Source organism: Spermophilus citellus (assembly GCF_964194105.1).
Source record: "Spermophilus citellus genome assembly, chromosome: 18".
Lineage (NCBI taxonomy): Eukaryota > Metazoa > Chordata > Mammalia > Rodentia > Sciuridae > Spermophilus > Spermophilus citellus.
The window spans coordinates 15,604,600-15,612,757 of NC_138200.1; positions in this window are offsets into that span (position 1 = coordinate 15,604,600).

An 8,158-nucleotide genomic window follows, 5' to 3' on the forward strand; every position below is an offset into this window, starting at 1 on the left:
AGCCCAATCCCCAGTCCTTTATTTAATATCATGCTATTTTGAGACAGGGTCTTGTTAAGTTGTTGAAAGTCTCACTGAGTTGCCAGGGCTGGCCTCAAACTTGCCATCCTCCTGCCTAAGCCTCCAGAGTGGCTGGGATTGCAGGTGTGCACCACCAAATCCAGCCATATTGTGGAAATATTCTAAAAACTGATACATAGGGACAGTTGCACCACTTAGCAAATTTATTAAAAATCACTGAATTGAACCAGGCATGGTAGTGCACACCTGTAATCCCAGTAACTCTGGAGGCTGAGATAGGGGGATTGCAAGTTTGAGGTCAGCCTCAGTAACTAAGTGAGTCCCTAAGCAACTTAGTGAGACCCTGTCTCAAAAAAGGCTGGGGATGTGACTCAATGGTTAAGCACCCCTGGTTTCAATCCCTGGTACCAAAAAACCCCACTGAATTATATATTTGAATTGGGTGAGTTTTATGTAACTTATACCTCAATAAAAGCATTCGTATATAAATTAAAAAAAAAAAAAAAAAGGAAAATGGGGCTGGGGATGTGGCTCAAGCGGTAGAGCGCTTGCCTGGCGTGCGTGCGGCCCGGGGTTCGATCCTCAGGACCACATACCAACAAAGATGTTGTGTCCGCCGAGAACTAAAAAATAAAATAAATATTAAAAATTCTCTCTCTCTCTCTCTCTCTCTCTCCTCTCTCACTCTCTCTTTAAAAAAAAAAAAAAAAAAAAGGGTTGGGAGTGCAGCTCAGTGGCCCCGAGTACCAAAAACAGAATAAGAAAATGCAGCTGAGGGTAGGCCCGTGAGCCCTGGGTCCCAGCTACATGAGGGGCAGGAGGATCACTTGAGGCCAGCCTGGTCAACATGGAGATCTTGTCTCAAACAAACAAGCAAAAGCCCCAAGGGGCTGGGCTCAGTGGTAGAGCACTCACCTAGTATGTGTGAGGCCCTGGGTTCCATCCTCAGCACCATATAAAAATGAATAAAGGTATTGTGTCCAACTACAACTAAGAAATATATCTAAAAAATATATCTAAAAAAAGACAAATACAAGAGGAAAGAGGAAAAGGTAATAATTATTTGGTATGATGGGGAAGGGTTGGATTTAAAGTCACCAGGGAAAGCCTCACTGAATTTTTTTTTTTTATTTCATTGAACCCAAGGGCACTTTACCACTGAGCCACATCCCCAGCCCTTTTTATTTATTTTTTATTTAGAGACAGGGTCTTGCTAAGTTGCTGAGGCTGGCTTTGAACTGGCGATTTTCCTGCCTCAGCTTCCCAAACTACTGGGATTACAGGTGTGAGCCAGGAGCCCAGCTGTTTTATTTTATTTAGAGGAAGGGTCCTGCTGCTGTTGCCCAGGCTGATCTCTTAACTCTTAGGCTCAAGCAATCTAATCCTCTTGCCTCAGCCTCCCAAGTAGCTGGGAGAACAGGCAAAAGCCACCACTCCTCTCAGCATTTTTTTTTTTTAATTTTTCAGCATTTTTTTTAAGGTACAGGGGATTGAACTCAGGTGCACACTACCACTGAGCTACATCCCAGTACTTTTCACATTTTAGTTTGAGACCGGATCTTGCTAAGTTGACTAGGCTGGTCTTGAACTTGGGATCCTCTTGCTTCAGACTCGTGAGTAGCTAAGGTGACAAGAGTGTACCACTACACCTGACTTGTTTGAGTCTCTTGAGTAAAAATCTAAAGATATGGGGGCTGGGGTTGTGGCTCAGGGGTAAAACGCTCACCTAGCATGTGCAAGGCCCTGGGTTCGATCCTCAGCACCACATAAAGATAAATAAAATAAAGGTATTATGTCCAAATACAACTATAAAATAAATATTAAAAAAAAAAAAACTAAAGATATGGAGGGAGAGTGCTCTAGGCAGAGGAATCGTAAGTGCAAAGGCCCTGAGGTGGGAATGTGCCTGTGTCCAAGGCATTGCAAGGAGGTCGAGTGCAGAACAGAAGGCAGAGGGTGGAGATGAAGCAGTGAGGTGAGGAGAGGAGGCAGGGTGGGGTGGGGTGGGATGGGGATTGTAAACGGGTCTTTCTCCAGCTGAGTGAGTGTGGCTTTGCCCACAGCTGAGGGCAGGATATGAGAGTGTGTGTTTCTCCTGGTGGAGCATGAATTCCATGAGGGTGGGGATCTGTGTGACTCAGCCTTGGTGCTATCATTTGGTGAATCAGTGAGGTTACCTGAGGCCAGGGAGCGTGCTAATGGCAGGTTAGAGCCAGCACAGAACGGCCAGTGTGGGTCCTGAGGTCAGTCCGCTGAGGGGACGTCCTTGCTCCGCCCCTCACTGCTCGGTGGTAAGCAGCCCCTCTCTTTTCTCCTAAGGGGAAAACTTCCCTCACAAGTTTTGCACAGTCTGCCTGGCACAGGTCGATGGAAGCCCAATAAAGGTTAGTCTTTATAATTATTTCCCAAAACCTTATTATTGATCATGAAATTGGCAATAGGATCCTCAAGTTTATCTGAGGCCATGAGCCTGAAAGCAGTGCAGCTTCTTGCCCAAGACACCGCTAGTGAGGTGAGCTGTGCACCAGCGACGGAGACCTTCCCAAGATGAAGCTCCCTGCTGCCTTTCAAGGCGGGTGAATGGGCACAGGGGAACGTGGCCCTGTCCGCCTCATTCACTGTTGGATTATGGTTAGGATTATGGTTAGGATCTGAGTCTGGGATCTTTTACAGAGACCCAAAAGATGGAGGCTTAGCAAGATGGTGCCATTTTCTTTCACAGGAGTCTGAGTTGAGGGGAATCAGAGCTGGTACTCCAGGAGATCGCCCAGGGACCCGGTCTCCTTCCCTTTATTATTGCCCATGGAAGCGGGCTTCTACCACTGGGTTCTTGGGAAGAAAAAGGGCAGGTGGGGAGCACAACCTGACCTAGGGCTTAGGGGTGTGGCTCCACGGTAGAGCGCTGGCCTATCATGTTCAAGGCCCTGGGCTCTATTTCAGCTCTCAGGAGGCTGAGGCATGGGGTTTGTAAGTTCTAGGCCAGGCTTGGCAAGTTAGGGAGACTGACTCAAAAATTTAAAAAGCCGGGGATGCAGCTCAGTGGTGGAGCACCCTTGGTTCAATCCTGATGACCAGGAAGGCAGATGTACCCACGTGCTCACAACCCATTGGCCAGGACTTAAGACAGATGGTTACATCTAACTGCAAGGGAAGCTGGGGAATATTCCTAGCTGGGCAGCTGTGCCCAGGAAAAACCTGGGGGCTTCTGTTACTGAAATAAAGGAGAAAATGGATGTGGGGTCCCATTTCTGTTGTCACTCCCTGTTGGTGGAATTAGTGGCAGTGAGTGCTCCTTTCTCCCTTGCTCTGCCGACTTCAGGTTTACAAATGGTGCCAGCTGGGGAGGTGGATGAAACAGGTGTGAGGTCCAAAGAAAAAACAGGCCAGCCAGCCTTCTGCTGTTTGGAAAGTGCCAGCTCCTCACCACTCAGTTGTCTGCCATGGCTAACAGGCCAGGACAGTAGCTTGTCTGTCCCAGGCCCGTCTGACCTTGGCCTCTGCTCATCTCAGGTATAGAACTCCCTTGTTGGCCGAGCCGTGGCATGACGGGCCTGCCCTCCTCTGCTCATTCCCTATCATTTCTACATAAAATGCCCTGGAGCAGAGGCTCTCTCTGCAGGAAAAAGGGGCCTGCATCCAGATGGGTCTGCAGCAATATTGTGTTGTCAGCTTCTCATCACTGTGACCAAATGCCTGAGAAAACCCATGTACAGGAGGAAAGGTTTACTTTGGCTCACAGTTTCAGCTCATGGTCTCTTGGCTCCCTCGTCCCTGGGCCTGTGGTGATGCTGGCCACCATGGTGCGGAGCATGTGGTGGAGCAAAGCTGCTCACCTAGTGATGGCCAGAAGACAGAGCTCCATCACAAGGACAGAGCTGGTGACACAATACCTCCTTCAAGGCCCTGCCCCCAGGGACCTATTACCCCCACCAGGCCCTGCCTTCTGAAGTTCCCATCACCTCTCAGTAGCATCACCAGATGGGTTCCGGGCCTTTGGGGGACAGTCCAGATCCAAACTGAAACAGATAATGACTCCTTGGGTCAGCATCCTTTCTAAAAAAACATGTCACCTGAAGGAAGCAGACATCCTCAAAGGGTCACTACAGTCCTGAGGCTTTTCCTTTATTGCTGCAATTTAGGAAGAGATTTCTGGATTCAACTTGGAGAACAGGGAAGCCAGGTGTGGGCTGGAGAAGGGCAGGCCTCTTGGCCTCCTTGGCCTCGTGCTCCTGTGCATCTGGGACCAGCCCAGCCGCAGCTGATTGCAAGAGCATCTGAAGCCAGCTGGGTCTGGTCTTTCCTGGAGTTTACGAGTGGACTGCCCGGTCCATAAACATCAGGATCCACATCCGGGAATGTTTCTTTGAAATCAACCACATCCTAGCAAATTCGTGACCTGACGAACACCGTCTGCAGAGACTCAGTTTCCTTTCTCAGCAAACGCTGCACTGGCCTTTGCCTGCAACCCATCTGGTTTGGCCCTTAGGTCCTCGGATACTTACCAATAATCAGAAAATCTGGACAGCCCTTCTTTGGGAAGTGCCGAGGGACTGCCAATCCAGCTGGGGAGGTCCAAGCTTGGCCTCCACCCAGCTGTCAGCTCTGGGATGGGTTTTATTACTTACCACCTAACATGCTGGCCTGTTAGTGTTTCAAACAGTGCTGCAAACCCAATCCTGGGTAAAGCACGGTCAGAGTCACACTTTTTTTTTTTTTTGTACTGGGAATCGAACCCAGGGGTACTCAACCACTGAGCCATATCCCCAGCCCTTTTTCATATTTTATTAGACTGGCTTTGAACTCATGATTCTCTTGTCCCAAGCTGCTAGGATCACAGGCATGCGCCATTGAGCTGGCTAGGGTTACACATTCTCGCCCACCCAAGACCTGCAGGAGCAGAGACGCTGTGAGAAGGCTGTTTCTCCTAAGAATCTGCTCCTCGATCCTACAGCACATTGGCTTCTGGTGAAATCCCAAGAATGTGCCATGATATTGGTCACTGATGAATCTGACCACCAGAGGCTGGGACCAAATTTGTTTGCTTTGTCTCCCACAGCTACTATAAACAGGAACCCGGGCAGCAGCAGGAGACCACCATGTGGCATACTAAGCCTGGACCATGCCACCCAGCAGCCTGGGGAGGTCTTATTTCATAGGTTGGATGTGCCTAATGCTAATGTAGACCCCACTCGAGGGAGTTTAGACGTACCTACGGATCTTTAGTGTCACCACAGGGCCAAAAGGCAACCGTCTTTCCCAGCAGAGAGACCTTCTGTGGCCCAGCCCCCAAGCACATATACAAAACCTGCAGGGAGGGGCACAGGGTCCTTTGGCTCTGGAATTGTTAAACTTGACTTAGAAACTTGGGTAATGATACTGAGATGGTCTCAGGTGCCCTGTGAATGCCATTGCCCAGGACTCCTCAGGGGTCAGAAACATGACTTTGCATAAACAAAATTGGAACAAGGTAGCTGGGTGTGTTGGAACACATCTGTTATCCCAGTAGCTCGGGAGGATCAGCAACTTAAGCCTTAAGCAACCTAGACCATCTCTAAATAAAAAATGAAAGCAGCTGGCGATGTGGCTCAGTGTTAAGCGCCCCTGGGTTCAATCCAAGATATAAAAATAAATAAAAATTTTTAAAAAGTCGAACAAGGCTGTGCCAGTACATGCTTTTAGAAACACCTGGTGGGGGTGGGTCCCACATTCAGAAGCTGCCATTGTTGTCGAACCTCATTATAGCTCCCATTTTGGCCCACATGGGGGTCTTGGCAAAAAGGACACTCCTCTGAGTGGTCATTGTCTTCAAGGTTGACCTGAGCTGATACCCTTCAAGTCAAGGCTTGATATTAGGGAAAAGACAGACTTATCACACTCAGGAACAATAGAGGTAGAATCCCAGATTTTAAAAGTACTCTAGCTAGGCATGATGCACATGCCTGTAATCCCAGTGACTTGGGAGGCAAAGGCAGGAGGATCACAAGTTCGAGACCAGCCTCAGCAATTTAGTGAGACTCTATCTCAAAATAAAATTTAAAAAAGGCTGGGGATGTGGCTCAGTGGTAAAATGCCCCTGAGTTCAATTCCCAATACCCCAAACCCAAACAAAAAATTCTATATAACCTCAATCCTTTTACCCTGATCCTCACCCAGATGACCTGGGTGAAACCCTTTCTGGGAACAGCCACACTCTCCGCCTTAGTTAAGTGTGTGCAGAAGGAGGAAGAAGAGTGAGAAATCTGGTTTGTGCGTAGAGGTGTTGGGGATTGAACCAGGGTCTTGTGCTTGAGTTCAATCCCCAGGGAACCTTTCTACCACTCAGCTGCATTCCCAGCCCTTGCCATCACCTCCTCCTGAGTACTGGGAATCGAACCCAGGCTGGTCTTGAACTTAGGATCATCCTGCCTCAGTCTCCCTAGTCACTGGGAACATAGATCTAGTTGATTTGGGGGGGCAGTACTGGGGATTGAACCCTAGGAGTGCTTTATCTCTGAGCCACATCCCCTGTACTTTATATTTTTTACTTAGAGACAAGGTCTTACTAAGTTGCTCAGGGCCTCACTAAATTGCTGAGGTTGGCCTTGAACTTGCATCTTCTCCCTGGGATTGTTGGGATTACAAACGTGGACCACCATAGCCTGGCTTGGTTGATATTTTAAGAGCCCATCCTACCTCTCAGTGATGCCAGCAGCCTGGGATGACAGAGGGTATGAAATGTTCACTGAATGCTGTAGCTATTGGCCACCTTGGGCAGCCTTTGCAACAAAAAAGCACCATTATCAGCCAGGAAATGGTGCAGAAAGTTGAAAGCATGACAGTTATGCTCCAAGTGTCCTGAGGGCATGCGGGAGTCCCCTGAGCAACCTGCAACAGCAGCCCTGTGACCAGGCCAGTGCCCACCATGGCCAGACCCCCTGGTATACTGTGAGAAGCAGCAGCCAGGGCAGCCTGAGGGAGGATCCCCTGCTGGCCAGGGAGACCTGCTTCTGTGTGCGTAGGTGGCCCTTCCAACAACACAGGGAGCTGGAGAACCCCTGGCCAAATCTCTTCCCAATACCCTGCTCTCCAGGAGCTCTGGGCTCTCCATGTGCTGGGGATGCCACGATGGGCAGCTAAGGCTGCCAGGCTCAGTGGGGAGGAGGCCGGAGTCCACCAGCAACATCCACCGTGGCAAAGGGGCCACGGAAGGAGCCCATGAGGTGTCTGCCCAGCTTGCTTTTGGAATTGGTTTTAAGGCTTTAAGGGATTTCTAGGAAGGGCCAAGGGAAGGACGCCAAGTCCTTTTGTTGCAAGAAGAGTCCAGAGCAACATCTCAAAGTGTCATGCCGCACTGTGCACCCAGGAATGAGGGCCAGGCGCCCATCCTATGCGGGTTGGGGGAGGCACAGAATGCCCGCCTGACCTTGAGGACTACCTTGTTTGGAAAGAGAAGAGAAGAAGGGGGCTTCCAGTCCAGAAGGGAAAGTCACAGGGAGGCAGCAGGACTGAGCCTGGCTGGAGACCCAACTCAGCAGAGCAGGACTCTGTTCTGTGTCAACACAGGGGCATGCGGGAGCCTAGAGAAGAGTTCCAGAAGGAAAAGCCGCTCCCTCCCCTCCTGTAGGAGAGACTGCAGAACTGAGGAGACAAACTCAGACACCAAGTAACTCTGGTGAAACCACTGCACTCTCAGGCAGGTCCTCCCTGGACAGGAGGCTCACTATTCTCACCCTCGGGTGCCCTCCAAGGCAGTTTTTCAAAGGGTGGGTCACAGCCACTGGTGGGTCACAGCAATCAATTGGTAGTTGGGGTCGGAACTTTTTTTTCATTTGAGACAGGGTCTTGTTATGTTGCCAAGGCTGGCCTTGATTTCATGATCCTCCTGCCTTGGTCTCCAGAGCCACTGGGATTATAGGGGTGCACTGATGGGCCTGGCGTCAGTATCAGAATTGTCCACAGATGTAAGGCTGAATGCTGTCTGATGAAACTTCACAGGCACTTAGTAATGTAAAATTTATTTCACGCTGTGGATTATACTCAAAAAGGTCTGAAAGATGATACTTAAAGGGTCAGTATCTGGAATGGGATATCCCACATCGAGTCTTAATATAATTTCGGTGGAGTATAAATTTGTAGATCAATTAAGATATAAAGCACA